This window comes from Ambystoma mexicanum, chromosome 12 (assembly GCF_040938575.1).
Source record: "Ambystoma mexicanum isolate Mex_15411 chromosome 12, UKY_AmexF1_1, whole genome shotgun sequence".
In the NCBI taxonomy this organism is placed as follows: Eukaryota; Metazoa; Chordata; class Amphibia; order Caudata; family Ambystomatidae; genus Ambystoma; species Ambystoma mexicanum.
The window spans coordinates 25,085,140-25,103,610 of NC_090936.1; the positions used below are offsets into that span (position 1 = coordinate 25,085,140).

Here is an 18,471-nt window from a genome sequence, read left to right on the forward strand (position 1 = left end):
AATTTACATAGAGGAAAACAGCATCCTTAATTTGTGTGGTGCCTGATTTAAGGGTAACCACGTGTGCTGATATTCACCTTGTGTCGCATCAGGAAGATAAGTCTATGGGGTTGTGTCCAAATTTTGCAGGGAACTTTGTTTTCCCCACATTTCTCAACATGATATAAGAGTATGCCGATGATTTTAGGCAAATAAGTATTAAGGTTTTCATCTTCAGGTTGCACCTGAACCACTACAGTGGTAAAAAGCGGTATTCTAATCTAAATGATACATTCACCGGGGTTAAGAAAGAGGACATGGAGTTAGACTGTGGTCCAAAGGGCAAAGGTGGAGATCAAAGCAGTGACCTGAAATTTCTGGATCATGTAGGATTCCATGAAGTTAAAGAAGGATGGATAATAATGGCAAGGGTCTTTACAGCCCAAATTACACCGTCTTCCCTACTTTATCAGGTAAAGTAGCTTTACATTTAAACTTGTCATCTAGTGTGAAGTAGAGAGTAGAAAATAACACATTTTATGAATTACATTAAAACTTTGCTTTCATGGTAACGGGACATACAGCGGTATGCTCTGTCGATCTATAATGGCTTATTAGCAACTTGAAATAGTAAGGCCAGATTCCTTTATAGGTGCGAGTAACAAACTTAAGATTCACAGTTTATTTCGTAATTGTCCAACACACAGCTTCTAGCATTAAGATCGAGATTAGCTAATAACTGGTTGGAGTTCCTCTGTAGGCTACTTTCAGGGTCATGTGAGGTGCATGGTTGGCTTTAGGTTAATATACGGTTTGGGGTTGAGGGTTGATGGCGGTTTCAGTCAAGTTGGTTTTGTGCAACGGTGGTTATGGTAGGGCGTAGCTCAACTGTGAGGACAATGTGGTGTGGTTCAAATGTTCGGTTTTGGTTGACGTCCACTATAGTCAGGTTACATGTTTTATGGCACGTTTCCAATGTTTGGGCATTTTGTTATCTTCCATGTCCGGTGCACAATATGGGTTGGCTTTAGTTGCAGGGGTTTGGCTAGATGTTTTGTGTTGTGGATGGTGCTCAGCGTTTTAGCAACCTTTTCCAAATCTGTGTTTATCATCTATTGTAGGTGGTGGCTGCTGCTTGTGGTGGCCATTTTTTAACATCTGTTTTGTGCCAGACAATGTTCTGGTTATTGCGTGAGAATAAGTTGCATCTGCTTTCTTACTGTTGTTGTCGTTCTTTGTGGCAGGAATCTTGTTGCATGTGTAGTCTTTGATGAACAGATGAAGTGGGTAGGAAGGTGTTCATTGCGTATTATGTTGCATTGTGGTAATTTTGCCTTTGTGCTTTTCTGTTGGGTACTTGGTTTTGTGGTTTTGGCTGCAGTAATGTGCTCTGTGTTCACTTTGGTTCTGTGCAGTTGGTTCTGTGTGGTTTTGTTCCACTGCTACGTTACCTCTATGTTAAGTTTCTGGTGTGTTTGATGAACATGGTGAAGTGCAGTAATGTGCTACTGTACATTACGTCATACCTTGCAGTTAGTGGAATGTGTTGGGGCTGCAGAATTTTGAGTGCTGTTTGAGTGGGGGTGTTCTGGAGGGACAGTTGGAGTAAGCTGGCCTGATGTGTGGATGAGCCAGTGTTTCCATGTACTGCATGTGTATGTACTACACTTAATCTACAAGTGTACATCTGGTCAGGATAAACATACATAGGACTTGCCTGGTCTCCCGCTTGGTACTTGGAGGAAGAACCCATCTTACTTTATTTCATACAACCTTGACCAGGACTTCTGGATTGTTAATGTGTATACATCACACTTCCCCTTTAGTTTTCAATCAGTTTGGCCATAGTTAAAAACTGTGCTCTAGCACCTTGAAGCGTCTCTTGTGCTAGATGGAATTACCAATAAAGAGTTCAGACCAAATAACAGGACAGACTCAAGGAAAATAGCAAAGTACTATTTTATTCTCAATTCAATAAAGCAGAGTACACTGGAAAACATCGTATTGATGACATGATATAAGATGTTATTTATAACACGCTTAATACCCATAGGTTTCTAAGCGCGGACCCGGGGATCGAACCTGTGTTGCTCCGTGTTGTGTTGCTTCCAAGGCAAGCATGTTGCCGTTGAGCTATACTCCCGAGCTCATGCACACTCACACGAAAACTTGATTACACTGAGGTCTTACACCCCAATATTCGTCATCTATGATGTCACCCTAGATGGCAAACAATAAAACCTATTGAAGGAAGGGATTGGTCAGGAGAACATAACTACTTACAGAAAGTATACAGGTCAGTACTTCATTGGCTGTCTCTTATCTGTAAGACACACCTTGAATGGTTCAATGTGTTAATATCCCCGCAAAAACATCGCCATACAAAAATATCGCCATATTTCTGCAGCAATATTAAGGCCTGGAACCTGCGGGGCACCCCCCGCAACCCCTGTATTATTTTAAAGGGAACGGGGGACACCCACACAACTCTCACTTCCAAAAACCCCAATTATTATCCCCAATAAAAATATCACCTATCGCTCTTCCTGATGACCATATAAACGGTGATATTTTTGTTGGGGATAATATTACGCGATACCCCTGGAACTACCTCTAAATACATATAATACTGAATATAGCAGATAAAATGCCGGATCGGTCTATGGAACATTGTATAGCTGGTTGAACAATAGACCCATTGATTAGTTGGCATTCCCACCCAGCCTTGGACTTTGGACTCCGTAAGCAGCACATAAGTGAAACCAAACCCAGGTGCTTGAGTCACGGCAGATTACTCACCACTTTCCCAATTAGTCCATCATCTCTCATCAGAACGGCCATGAGCCAACGTTTCCCATCTGTAGTTGACATTGTCGCTGCTCTCTGTTCTAGGACATTCAAGGGAATATGAGCACATTGCTATCTGCATCCACAGCTTAATGAATAGCCTTTGTTCTCAACTTCTGCATCACGTGTGAGGAGACCGCAAATGTGTACATTTCAGCCTCCTAGTTACATCTATCTCTTTCAATTATGCAGGGTGTTATTGCTCCTTTGGCTTCTAGAGACCTGCTCACTCCATCTTGTATGAGCCTTATTCCTGGTTGATTGTCCATTATTTGGCTTTTCCAATTTTGTTTGTCTTCTTTAATCCAAGAGTAATATGTCTTACGTTCATGGCTTATCAGCCTGCCCCCCTTTTTACTTTGCAGCTATTCTTAGCCATCCTGATCCTAGGCCAACATAGACTCCTCTTCATTTGCACACAAAGCTGTCTTTGTGACTCTGCATCCCTGGTCTGTTTCTGAGGAAGGTAGAATTACTCTTTGCATGAGCCGGAATCCATTTTCCAATCATGGCCGTCGTAGCCACATTATATATTCCTGTATAGCAAGCTTCTATTCGTCTCATCTCCCTTGCGTTGCTGCACATTTACACTTATTGATCCACAAGTTACTTCGTCTTCTTTTTGCATACATGATTACTTCATCATTTCGTACATGTTTCTCTTGTTGCTTCAGTTACATCATCACTCAAGTATTTTCATATCGCCTCAGTATGGCTTCATATACTTGCTTCATGACATCAGATGTCACTCAGTGCGCCATTATGTCTAATGGTACGTGCAGGATGCCATCCATTCTCTCGATGTGAGGGTACATTCGGTATGGTTGTCTGAGTGCATAGCGCCCTTCACACACTCAATGCGCTATAGGGACAGCACAGGGGGACCCACATGCAGCTCTTCTCCTGCAGTTACAATAAGACGGTGGTGAGGGGGCGGGAGTTTGGGTATATGCATCTTCCTGCTCCTCTACAAAACCTTATTTATTGCGATTATAATAAAGCACACTGATGTTGATGATGTGAGAGGATGACCTCAATGCACAGTGGAAGGCACCCTGTATTCAGAGACCACTAGTCCCAACACAGCATGTTTATTTTTAAATTTCTGTTTATTTGTTGATATAGAAAGCACCCAATGCAACAGGCTTGCTTCATGGGACCCAAAGGTGCCTTTTCAAACAAATGTAAGGGATAATCATGAATCGGGAGATCTCATGGAGTTGGGGGCTCCATGTCAGAATCTCAATCTACGTTTATCGTTCCATAAAGCTTTGATCACTATTATTTTATTTCCCTGCTCTTTAGAGGGGTTTCTCTGATTTAAGAGTAGTTATGAGACTTCAAGGTGGGAATAATCCTGTCTATTTTCGAAATTTGCTTTTCTTGACAGTATAAAGAAACATTTGCAGCAAACACCACAAACATCACAATAGAACCATCTCTTGGACCAGCAGAATAGCATACGAAAATTCATACATTTGCAAAAGGAATGTGATACTGCAGACACAACCACAAAGAGGAACGTCTAAGTGAAAAAATCTGGAGATCAGACCCTTCAGACCTCAACAAGAATAACCTGAATAAACTAGCCACTCTCTACAAAAAAAGAAATTATCCTAGCCAAACAAACATCCTACAACTCCCAAATCTCCGAAGCCAAATCAAACACCAAAGAACTGTTTGCCATCTTTAAAGAGGTAGAATCACCAATTCAAGCCCCAGACTCCTGTCTCAAGGATACAAATTGGTGCACGAGTATACAAAATGCCCTGGCCAACAAGATAACAACTCTCCAGGTGGATTAACAATAAAAAAGACACCCCGATTGTCCCCAAGACTGGCAATAATGCTATTATCTCCAAGACTGGTACAAACGCCACACCACTACTTCAGACTACCCCGACCCCACCCACACCACTGACCCCCTGTTTCCACTTTCACAAAGTATCTATCACAAAGAAGTTGAAAAAGTTATCCTTACCCTCAGACCGTCCAATTGTCATGGTGACCCATGTCCAGCTCAAATCATAAAAGATGCTGCCCGTGAACTTTCCCCTTTCATCACTAAACTCATAAACGCCTCCTTCACATCAGGCACGATACCTAACAACCTGAAACACTCCTGGGTCCTCCACCTCCTCAAAAAACAAACCCTTGACCCTTGCATCCCCACTAACTACCGCCCCATAACCACAGTGCCATTCCTACTTAAAATCTTGGATAAAATAGCATATCTACAAATGCAGCATCACCTGGAACAAAACCTACTAGGAGTCCGACAGTCTGGCTTCAGACCTCCACACGGTACTGAGACTGCGTTCATAGACCTCAAGGCACAAATAGACGCACTGAGAGACGAAGGTAAGACGGCACTCCTGCTACTCCTTGATCTCTCAGCCACGTTTGATTTGGTAGACCACTTGATACTTTGTAACCACTTGGATTCCGCGTCCCGCTTCTCTCAGGAGGCTGTCGCCTGGATCCAGTCCTTCCTTGATAACAGGACAATGCGAGTTTTCTCTCCTCTAGCAGCCACGGACCCCGCACCCATAGCTTGCGGTGTAACCCAGGGCTCCTGCATATCTCCTACTCTGTACAACATCTTCACAAAGCCCCTTTTCGATGTTCTAGACGGCCTGGGTATCACCTACACAAATTATGCCAATGATACCCAGATCCTCATCCCGTTGACAGGAGATTATGACAAGGATTTGGCCTTTGTGAACAGAGTATACCTCATCATCCAGGCATGGATGGCCTCTCACGGTCTATGCCTGAATGATGTCAAAACAGAACTCCTCATTCTAGGCACCCCATCCAACATCAAAAAACTAGGTCCGAACTACTAATGCTTCAAAATTGACAACAAAAACATTACTGTGGCTAAGGTAGTCAAAACCCTTGGCTTCTACATAGACCCCACACTCAATTTTGGTAAACAAATAAATGCTATGGCCTCAGCCACCTACCTGCAAGCTAATCAGAGCGGCCAAGCCTTTCCTCTCTCCCAATAACTGCATCACTTTAGCGAGAGCCCTAATCTTATCCAAAGGGGACTATTGCAATGCCCTCTATATAGGCAGCAACAAATACATTACGTCCACAATTCAGACCCTTCAAAACAATGCCTTAAGAGCTGCCCTAAGCTTCCCCAAAATGCCCATATATCTGACCTCAGGAGATCCGTCAATTGGCTTTCTACGAAAGACAAGATCCTCCTTAAAACTGCATCTTTGACACATAAATGCCTTAACCAATCTGCCCACAATACCTCACAGCTAGATTCACTAGACAAACAGCCTCTCGCCCCCTAAGAAAAGTCCATTCTAACCTCCTATTAGTACCCAGATGTAAGCGTACTAAATCCGGTGGGAGTAGCTTCCCCGTTAAAGCAGCACAATACTGGAACTCCCTCCCCACTGCCTTAAGGGACGATCTACCCTACCTACAATTTAGATCTAGTCTCATTCACTGGCTAAAGGAACATGATGTCTGACCTTACTTCACTTGCAACCTCCTAGCATTTATTGTATATATGTGAGCTTCACTGCTCTTGTTATATATGTATGTGCCTTACAGTTACTCTTTGTATTATTGTATATACCTATCTGCCTTGCCTGTTATTCATGCATACAGCATTGTAACCAAAGCTGTACTTATTCCTGTTTACTATGTAACATAAACTTAACAACCCTCTTTATGCCTTCGCGCCCTAATACCCTTGGGTCTGGTGCACAATATAAATAATAAAACAAACAAACAAAGTATTGTGTAGACTTACACAACAGCGCAGTTAAATCTCATGGCGTTTATGCGTAATTAACAAGGCATGTTTGAAGATTGGTTCATCGTATTGTGAAAAGAGAAAAATAATATGAGGCCGGGAAACCCAAAGGAAACACACTAAACACCGGTTACAAAGGAACATACAAAGTGCTTTATTTTAAGGTCAAGCAATGACAAAGTCAATGATAGATCGGATAGCTATCGGCCCTCAGTTCAACACAACGAACTTCAACGGGGTTCGATGTATTCAGTGAGAGACTGTACATTGGGGATTCAGGCTTTTATACATTTCTCCAGCCTTTTGTCCAACCCCTTCGCGGGTTAACCATTCCATGAATGTATTACTGGTCTAATATATACATCAGTATGCGCCTAGATCAGTTCCATTGATACAGGTAATCCATTTACATGCAGGTCAACAGAAGGACAAGGTCTCAGTTCACGACCCTAACAAGTGGCCTGTAGGCAAGTTATACATTAGCTGTACGGAGGTCAAGATGACCTAGATTCTATTCGGAATGGCATCGTCCACCATTTTGATGTACAGGGTGACTTTTACACAGCAAGAGAACCTAAAATGGCGGTTTGATTCAAGATGGTGGCTTACATCAATTTCTAAGGTCAAGACCTTGCCGTAGAGAGTTATTCGCGTACAGTTTTAAGCAACTTGGCGTAGGCCAATATACATACAATCGTTTACAATAGGAGGCATAACTTAATATCCAGTTTGACAGTATGTCAGAGTACAGATGACACATGAAAACTAAAAGATTGAACTGTTTCTTTTACACCATCACAAGGAGGACAGAAATTGCAGTCAAACGTCTGCTCCATGCAACTGCTTGCAAGTTGCACACCTACCATCTCTCAAAATGATCAGCCTATCTGATGGCCCCATCTGTAAATGGTCGCCTAATTGTTACCCTAGTCTGCTGTGTTGTAAGACACCAATGCAACGTTGTCTGCAAAAAGCCCTATGCTGATTCTGTCTCTGGGTAATTCTAAACCTTCCTGCCATGACCTCTTTTGCTTTGCTCTAGACACCCCGAGTGGGACGGGTATGCCCAGATGCAGGTCCCGTGCCTGTGGGCCTAGAGACACAAGCTACAACTCACTGATTACGCCGAATGAGGCTGAAACATGCCTGAGGATGCTTGTGGGCATATGCAAAAGGATTGTGACCAAGCAGTGTGGGCTGTACTGCTCCTTTTGGGGTGGGACCAGGCCTGATTTGCATATGGTTTTCCCCTTTTGTAATGTCTTGGTAGGCTGAAGAGTGATGGTCTTGAGGGTTGCCCAGAGCTGTGCCCATGGTTAAGATTAATTTTAAACCTTCCAGCCATCACCTCTTTTGTTTTGCTATTTCATAATCCTTTTACTTTATATGTGTTGTCTGCAAATGATAAAATAAATGTTTTCAATAACAAGAAAACCAAATGGCGAGGAAAGGGTTTCTTAAATAGTTTGGCCAGGAAAAACTCTAGGCTCTTGCTAGAGGAAACTACACCGGCCATCAAACAGGCTATGTTGGGTGTTTATACTAGGTACATAAACCTGTGGAGGGAAAACAGAAAAAAAAATGTTTAACCACCCCTCAAGGCTATATGGGATTTTAATGACAAAAAGAAGCTGTAGGTTCGTGCAATATTGGGCAATCTTTGACTCCATGCTTTTCTTCGTCTGCCCACATCTCTGTTGTCGCTAAAAAGTCAAACTTCCTACTATACCTCTTTAGAGGTATTCTGCATTTCCCCTACTTCCCCCAGAAGCTCACTGTCTCTCGAGCCCTGGTTCTCTCAAGGTTGGACTATTGCACCAGCCTCTTTCTAAATCTACCTGCTTCTACTCTACGCTCTTTGCAACTCATCCAGAACTGGACTGCAAGACTTGTCCTTGGCCTCAAGCCCTGGGATCGTATCTCTCCAGCAATGAAATATCTTCACTAGCTCTCAGCAGCTGCAAGGATTACATTTAAGACCCTTTGCATTGTCCAGAAGGCTTTCTGGATCCTGGGTCCAAAATACCTTCAGCTGTCCCTCCATAAGTACCTTCCCTGTCGTGCTCTTCGCTCCTCCACTTCTAACTACCTCGGGGTCAGTTGTTTTTCAAAGAAACGAGCTGGGGTAGATCTCTGTCTTCGGCTGGGGCCTCCCTCTGGAACAGCCTCCCTGCCACTCTGAAACTTGATGAGAAGCATCTCCGGTTCCGAAAGCACCTCAAGACCTTCCTCTTTGCTTTTGCCTTTGCTCCTCCTCTCCCCTGCTGATCTGTTCTGTCTCAGCATCGTACACCTGGTCACCCTCTGACTTTCCAGCCTCGTTACCTGCTCGCCCTGTCACCCATCCGCACTGCTTCCAGAAATCCCCTGCACTGGGGTCTGTATCTGTAACCCTTCAGTCCCCTCCCTTTTTTCTGCACTTATCAGACACTCCATGTCTGTTGCCTCAAACCTAGCCCTTGCCACTTGTTGGCTGCACTATTATTCTCTTTTGCTTAGCACTTTCCACATTTCTCCCCACCCCTACGCACTTTCACTCCTTCCCTCTCCCATGCACTTGTACGTTCTCAAGGTCACTGGGCCTAGTAAGATCGCTGTTTTTTCCTCCCTTCTTCCACTCCCTTGCCTCGTCGTGCTCTGAAACACTTGTGCACGAGCGCCATACGAATAAAATATCAATCAATTGGGCCTATTAGAAGCAGATTTATTTAAAAAAATGAAGACAGAAATATAAAAATGTAATTAAGTGCTGCAGAGTACAATATCCGTCTGACATATTGGGCAAATATGACAAAGCAATGAAAGTGACACCATCTAAGCAATTGTGGGCCCGGGTACAAAATACAGAGGAAATTACTCTGAGGAATAAGTCTAAGTAACTTTGTAAACAGCTACACATGAAGGTTAAGGAATGTGTGTTTCTATCAGCTTCCACAGTGTGGCCCTCCACTATTGAGAACATACCATGCTTGATTAATACTACTTGTTACTTTAAAGGTTATTGGGTAGCAGGTTGGAAAGGGTTATCAAGGTGACACCTAAGGTCTCTTTCCAAAATATGATGTGTCCTTTTATGACTTTTGATTTTGAATGTCTGCACCAGAAGACAAATTCCAGGCACCTGGTGAGGAAGTACATTAATTCCTATATGAAGAAATTAAGGATATCAAAGCCACACAACCAAAGAATGACAGCCCTGCAAGATTCCACAGAGAAGTCCTTTGTGAACTGCTTCCTTTCACGACTTTCAGTGTGGGCCATAATGAATACTATCTGCCCCCTCTCCCTTAATGCCCGTCTCCCAGTGCTCATCATTCCTCCGAATTGCTTAGTATTGACGTCATTGGCGGAGGAAGCCCTGGTGGGGACAAAATGGTACGAATTTGACCTTGTAAAAGGATCCAAGCTTTGGTTTTGAAAATAGATTGAAAACAGTATTGAATGTTCTCATTTCATTACAATTATTGGTTACATTTTTAAATTAGGTAAATTCATTTCATGGGAGCAATATATAATTAGACAATGATTTGTAATATAATAGGTAGGGTGATATCGATTTATATATTATAACAATTTCTTAATTTAATCGGACTAACAATTTTTTTTAAAAATCGCTATTGTGGGTTTTTCCCCTGCATTTCATTGTTGCATGCTGCATGTCTGGCATATCAAGGCAATAAACATGGGCTTGGTAAATTAACTATTATTGCGTCTGCTTTCTTCTTCTGGTTTTATTATTTTCCACTTGGTTTGCATCATCAGTGATATTACTTTCTATACTGTCTTCTGGATCAAAGAGAGATCACATCAAGCCCTGTGGTGTTGTCAACTTTGCTTGCCAAATGCTGGCTTTGTGTCTGGTGCGATTTTGTGTTTTCGATCTCTTAAACTCCCAGAGTAAGGTTCACAAATGAATGTTGCCGAAACTCTCCCATGCATTATTAGGATGTATTGGATTGGGGTTGTTTTGCCCAGGCAGAATTTTTCCGAAATAACCTTCAGTCTTTTCTCCCCTGAACATTTCCCATATATGGAGATTATCGGTTTAGATTTCAGGCATATTACCCCGGTGCCACTGCTCATTTCAGAAATTCTCTCTGGACAGTGGTTGAAGTTTTGAAGAAAAAGTAAGTGCTGCTTTCCAAAGGCTGGAATAATTGGACTACATTTATTAAGCCTTGTGTTGATCCCGCTACCAAACAGTGAGCCATGGTTACCAAAGCGGAACTTTGGTTCATAAAACGTCTGTGAGTAGCTGGGGGAGCTATGGAAAAAACGCATTGGGCTTCTATCATCTCTCCCTCTGACATTGTCCCATACAACCATTAGATCACAACGACAATACACAGTTAAAAGGCAACACATTTGTGCTAATGTTTCAACACAGTTTAGGTGTCATGTCGTCCTTATTCCTTTATTGTCACAAAAGGTTGGAGAGACACTTAGGGGTTAATGCAAATGCATCAGAATCTGCCCGAGAAGAATTTGCATTATACAAGTGAAATTAATCAAAATATAGGTGACTAGTTGAGCACATAAATCTAACTGACAGAACATTTATTTTGTAATTGCTTTTAGAAATGTTTATGACAGCAGCACCCTTTAAAATAGGATTGCTTTGATCCCACATACCAAACATTTTCATCAGGCCATTAGCATTTATTTAAATTAATAAACTTTGCAATGTAGACGATAGTACCAAAAGGATTCTACAATAAAGCAAACACAATTCGTACCATAGGACTAATTGAGAATATATCAAGATGAAACATGATGTCTTTTTGATAAATGAAGGGTATTTTAGGTCTTCCATAATTCTCAAACACTAAGAATCTGAATCTGTGATCACTTTCCAAAGGGAACGGATCGGAGAGCATCCTGGTGCATGGACTCTTTGGATAAAGTATTCCCATCATGTAGGCCTTCCTTATTGGTTGGCAAGACATGACATCCCAACACAATAATAAAGTAGCTTCTTAAACTATAAAACCAAATGATGACTTTTTTTAATGCAGTTATCATTGGGAGTTCTGGACATCCAAAGAAAGGTTGAACACTATGTTACTGAAGTTTTAAAATTGCACACCCAAAGGTTGAACAGAAACATGCGTTGTATATGATCCCTTTCCGGATGAAGTGCTGCCGAGCAGAGGAGAATGCTCTAGAGCAGTGATCTGTAACCTGCGGGTATCCGGATGCTCTGGACCAGGTCTCTCACCATTGGCCATGCTGGGAGTTGTAGTCCAAATGATCTGGAGTACCAAAGAAAGAGTTCCAAATCCAGGACATGCACACGTCAGGTTAGGGCACCATATGGAGCTCGTGCGAGACAATACTTTTGCTCACCATTATCAGGAGAGTAGAAATATCCTCTCTGAATGTTTGGTTTGTCAGAGGCATTCACAATCCACACAGGCTACTCTAACCTCTTGCTAGAACGGACAAATAAATGTAATTCCACAAGTTTTCAAAATTCACATAATACCCATAGCACAATCAGTCCTTCAGTACAACAGATCACTCAGTGAATGCTCTTAATGGTGGCAGCTGGGTGCAACCTGTAGCTCACAGGTCAGATGTGAACAGGCGTGCATGCCCCATTCATCCAAGTAAAATTAGGATATCCCTCATTCCCCCTCAGCCAACGCACAGAAAGCCCAGGATATCTACACGTTCCATCCAGCTAACTCATTTAATGCCATTTCAGAGAAGTATATCTTTAAAAAAATGAATGAAAACTTTTTGCAAGGGCAACACACTGCAATTGCAGCCATTAATTTGTAGTGGCCAACTCAATAAAAATGTGTAAGGGAAGGGTGACAGAAGCATTAAACATGTTCTTAAAAAAAGAAATCAACCTAAATAATAAAATGTAAGGGGGAAATAGACATTAGTACCCGGCGAGAGACAATCAGAATGCAACAAGCATTCTGATTGGCTCTCGCAGGGTCATTACCCGGCCATGAGTCCTTCGATTCTCGGCCAGGATTCCAGCCGCCTTGTCCTCGGCGGAGGCGTGGCAGCCCCTCAGCCAATGAGGAGGCTCGAAGCAGGGCCATCCCCGCTCCGAGCCTCCCCACGACTGAGAAGCTGCCTTCGCCCCCCGCCAGGGACTCGGGTAAGCTTTTTCTTTTTCCTTCCCTCCCTCCCTCCTCCCTACCCCACTTACCTTTTTGCTCCTGCGTCCCCGCTGGGCAACGATAGCAGGCTCCAGCAGTGTGGAGACTCGTGGCGGGCCATCCCCGCTCCGCGCCTCCACACGGCTGGAGTCTTCCATCGTCTCCCAGCGGGGACGCAGGTACTTTTTTTTTTCTTACCTTCCCTCCCTTCAACCCTGCCAACCCCACTTACCTTTATTTTATCTTTTATTTTTCTGTTTCGAAATGCGCCGAAACAGAAAAAAATAACTACAGCATTACCTGGGGCTGTATTGGCCTGCCACCTCGGGTCTTATTGCCACATTAAAAGAGAAGGAAACATGAAGAAAAAAAGATAAAGTAGAAAGGAAAGGTAAAAGGAAGGGTGAGGTCAGTAAAAAGAAAAATTAAATTTAGTGGGGACAAAGAAAAATCTAAAAGTTCACAGAGAGAACATAATCAGGGACATCATTTAGGGGTTGCCAGGGGTCGTAGCTGCGATCCCTGAGGTCTCCTTTGCTACCCCTAAAAAAATATTTAAAAAATGTTTTATTTTTTAATGCAATGTCCTGGGCTGTGGCCAACACCATGTGACTTCTGGAGCAACTGGCTTTCTTGTTCAGTCCTCTTAAAAAAAATAACACAGGTTCCACAAGTCTAAGATTTTCTGCAGTGACCCTAAATAAGAAAGAACAGGAATACTGAATCATTTGTCTTTCTGGAAATCTGTACAATAATTGCTAGACTCATTAAAGGATTATTTAAGGCACACCTCAGGGGGTGAGTCACTGATTTAGCCTGTTCTTAAACACCTCAACTCAGCCTTTCATCGCTCTGAGGTCGATAAATGAGTACCAACTCAGGTTGGGTGACATTGTATGTATATTTGTTTTATATAAAGTGCTTAAGCGTAAGTGCTATATAATAACATCATTATCATTTGGCCATGGGTGTCTGCTTGCATTCACAGTAATTTGGTAATATGGGCCTATACACACTCATCTTAATGATACATATGGCGATCAATTCTTATATGAAACGTCTATCACATTATAGTGATATTGTAACAATATTTTCTGTAGTGTACTTAGGAACAATGCTATGTGATGCCAATTCCTGTTTTGTCGAAGGGTAAAAGATGGTGTTCCATCGCTTCCCTTGATATCACTTTGATATCACTTTGACATCACTTCCTGTGATGTCATCAGAGGTAAAGGGTCGTGTGATGTCACTTTCGCTACCTCTGGAATTTTGGTGAAATGACATCCCTGAACATAATGCGAAATTGCCAAGATGAAAAGCTATTTCAGTGAGTTTGCTTTCAATGCAATGAGATGCTAAATGAATGAGATGATTTGTCTTGCCATCGAATGGAGTGAGGCGAGGTGGCTTGCAATGGGATGCTGCTACGTGGTGAGAGTGAGGCGAGGTGACTTTCAATGGCATGGCCGCTACGCAGTGCGAGTGAGTCGAGTTGGTTGTAATGGGATGGATGATGTGAGAAGGGAGCGTTGAGTTGGCGTTCAATAGAAGGCTGCAATGAGTGATGAGTTGCCTTGCAGTGGTATGGCTACAATGAGTAGGGGTTGATAAGCTGGCTTGTAATGAGAGTTCAAAGATAAAAAATGAGCATCATTGAGTGGCAAAACTTTAGAAGCGAGAAGGCCCTAATAACAAATCTGTCAACTGGAGCAAATCATGAGATGCCCTCAACACATTTGTGTGAATTTACTCCCAAGATCTTGAAAAGTGCCTCAGAAAAAGGGAAAGGATTGAGGCAGAATTGGATTGGTTACATGTGAGGCATAACCATTTAATGTTTCTGAGGTTGATGAGTGCCAACTACATCATTAAAAATGAAATTAGGGCATGCCATCATAGGCCAGTGACCCTGAAGTAAGAATGGAGCTAGTGCAGTCTCATCTAAAAGTTAGGCATCCCAACACTTATTGGGCTGGGATCTAGTAAATTAGCAACATTTCAACATATGCCAGTGCATCTATGATTTATGCAAAATCAGTTATATATGAGACATTCTTGCCGTAGCCTTTCACCGAACTGAGGTTACTAAAACTGCCTCTGCCCCAGTGCTGATAGTATTTGTGGCTCAGCCTGTCAAGAAATATTGCCATATCATGAGAGGCTTGTATGGAAAGAACACTTTATATATAGGCTTTTTGGATTCCAGTAAATCTGATTTAATCCAACTTCTGCCCCCAAAGATAATTTTTACGTCTAAGGATGAATCCAAAAATGTCCACAAGATGGCAGTGCTGACCATGCTATGCATTGATTCCTGAATTGAAAATTCAAAGCAAGGCCAGCACTGTCAATCGGTAGATATTTTTAGACATGTTCATTCCTGAAGATGGTCCAAACTGAAATAGGCCATATATGTTGCCTTTAATAGTTATTCGTTTTATGGGGCATGCATTTTAAAAAGTAGCTATTTTGAGTTAATTATTGGATTCCCATATCTAAAAGGGTGAAAACGTTCAGCCATTTATCAGAGAAGATCCGAATGATATGATTGGTTATCTATAACACGATAATACCCAGAGGTTTCTAATCGCGGACCCGGGGATAGAACCTGTGGTGCTGTGTTTCACCTTGTTTCCAAAGCGAGCACGTTGCCCCTGCGCTATCATCCTGGGAGAATGGAGTACCTGATCAAATGGTGCCTTGTATTCCAGATATCCTCAATCAAACACTGATCCATTCAAGCTCCAGTGGGCAGATGGACCAATCAAATGTCACTTCTATTCCCATAATGCAAAGTTTGCAGGAAATATTATTGCACAGTTGGGTTACAAATTGGTAAAGTTAGGTCTGCTATTTGGAATGCCCAAAGGTCAATGAATGAAATATCCAACTCTTTTTAGTGGTTTCAGAATCTATTTAACTACACATGTATATTTTACCAAGGGCTTCATTGTAATTTGAGTGATCAGAAGCTTAGTTCCCCACAACAGATCTTTTTTTTTTAAAGTTGCTCAGCAGAGCTTTGAAAAAGTACTATACAGATAAATGTACCTCTGTTCCCCATGCACCATAGCCTTCCTATCATGTACACCCGGATTTATTTTTAACTTTGGGTACTACATATTTTAGGGCTCACTGCAAAATGAATTTGAGATCTTATATTGCCCCATGTCAGATAAATGGAGACCATCAAGTCCATATTTCATTCTTTGCTTTTTTGTTTGTGCAGTTTTCATTTTCCAATATTCAATTCAGGACTAGAAGTCTAAGAATGCAAAGATATAACAAGGGCTGTATATGCATAATTGTTTTATTTGTGTTGCATCAAAGAATTATGCATAATGTACATCCCTCACTTTGGAACAGCCTCACGGCCACCTTGAAACTTGGGGAGAACCATCTCTGGTTCCGGAAGCACCTCAATACCTTCCTCTTTGCTTCCGCCTTTACTCCTCCTCTACCCTGCTAATCTGTCCTCTCTCTCGGCACTGTGCTCCTGGCCACTGCTCTGACCTTCTGGCCCAGTTACCTGCTCACCCTGCCTCCTTCCTGCACTGCCTCTGGGATACCCCTGCACTGGGGCCTGTATCTGTACCCATACAGTTCCCCTCCTCTGCACTTATCAGATATACCCTATCTGACGAATTCTAGCACTTGCCACATGCTGGCTGCACTTCCATTGTTCATCACCTTTATTTATTTTTTATTTATTATTTATTCTGTTTCTCTCCTCTGTTCCACACTTGCCACTTCTCCCCCTTCTTCCCTTTTCCATGCACTTGCGCGTTCTCAATATCACTGGGCCTAGTAAGATGGTGGTTTTCGATTCTCCCTCGTTCCCCTCCCTTTGCCTGGTCGCGCTCTGAAACACTTGTGTACAAGCGCAATGCAAATAAAATAACAAATCATATCATTAAGCATTACAAGATACATATTTGGTGACACTGGAATAATCTGCCATTTGTTTGAGGGAAACAATGGGTGAGCACTGAAAAAAGCATGTTAACAAAATTGAAAACCCAGGAAAACAACACCATCATTTAAAATACAAACACTGAAAACTGGAAATCCTATTTATATACCATATACTGTGAATTGAAATGTGGTAACCGGGGGGTCAGCAGGGTCACAAACATGTTCCCTCATGTCTTCCCTTTTTCCTCTTTGCTGATATGATAGCTCAGTAAATTATTGTGACTGTTTTGGTAATCAGTCTGTCATTTTTTAGGGGTGAAGTATTGTAGTTACTCTTAAGTGTTTCTGACACCATGTTTTGGCTGTTGCATTAGAGTACTAAAAATAAACTTGTATGTGAGAATTCTGACATGATTGCTGGCTTCCTAAAAGCTGCAATCTCTTGTGGTAGGTCATGTTCAGGAGACGGACATGAAAGCATGATGTTAGGACTTTTATTAAAGAAAAAGAAGGACCAAGCTTTCCCCTAACTCTACAACTCCAACCATGTTCTAAAACAGAACAACCGAAAGGGTGCTCCTCAGGTTATCAGGATGTCTGAACAGAAAAAGGTCTTTGGTCCAGAATCCTAAACTAACTTAGTTCCTGTCCTTACATTTGAAAAGAAAATAACAAACACATGCTGTGGGAACGGCCCAATAAAAGGGATGGCTGCTCGCTTCGGATTCCCGCCCCTTTGCCTGCATATTGCCTCATCTATTTTTCCAGGTCCAGTCAGAGTACATGTGTTGCTGAAGACTGTCCAGGGTCTCAAGTCAGGTCTCTGCTTTTCTTCCAACTCTAGAGTTCGCTCAGTCTTTCTCCCTTCAGGAAGACTTTAGTCTTTATTGCTCCCCCTACTTGGCCTTTGAGTCTCTTCCCCACACTGGCGCTCTGCTCCTTATCACTCTCCGCCGTGGGGCTTCCCCTCTCTTGGGCTTTTCAGTTCCATCCCCACTCCGAGGCTCACCTCCCCACTGTGGGGTTTCCTTCCCTTTCCCCTCTCTTGGGCTTTTCAGCTCCCGCCCCACACCGGGGCTCAACTCTTTCACTCTCGTCACTCCCTGGTTTTTTGGTACTCTCCCCACTCTGGAGCTGCTCACTTTTCTCCTCGCCACTCTGGGGCTTCTCATCCCGCTCCCCTATGCAGGGCTTTTCACCCTCTTCTTTACAGTCTGCTTCCAGGTCCAGTGGAGTCACCACTTACCTGCTTATGATAAGCACTGGTCCTCAGGAGGGTTGTGGAGTCTGTCGGGCCTTTTCTCACCACACAGCCACTTACCCGATTCATCATGAATACCAATTTCAGTTGGGTGATTGTATGTAAATACGTGCTCTGTAAAGCGCTTTGGATTAAGGCACTATATAAATAAACACATCATCAAGTGGAGTCCACGTTGGAAACTCTGCTTTCCTTGTCACTCCATGCAGGGACAGGTTGACTGTTTCTCCTTGGGTCTTCAGCTTGACGCTCTGAGGTTCTTTTTACTGGTCTGCGTCGAGCAGGGCTTTCTGGTTACCAGTCTGCTGTGCCTTACTGAACTTCTGTAGTGCAGACCACGGTTGGGAAACTGTGTCTGGCGTTCTCTCTTCCTTACGAGCCACCCCGCTTCTGAGCGTTCCGGTGCAATTGAACTCGGCAGGATTTGCAGAGTGGCTCTTACGATTGGTTCATTCAAGGACCCTCCTCAAAGGGGTTGGTCGATCTGCCTTTCATGGAAGTTTGCATGGAACAGAGTGCTGTTCCATGAAAACTGGGGATGTTTTGGGCCAGAAGCTGAGTCAGCC

The 18,471-nt window shown here is 42.8% G+C and overlaps 1 protein-coding gene across 2 annotated transcripts in view; it reads right to left on the reverse strand.

The window, feature by feature from the left end:
* GRM8 (glutamate metabotropic receptor 8) overlaps positions 1-18,471 on the reverse strand; it is a 1,803,300-nt gene that overhangs the window by 577,912 nt on the left and 1,206,917 nt on the right. The gene's annotated exons all lie outside the window — the stretch shown is intronic.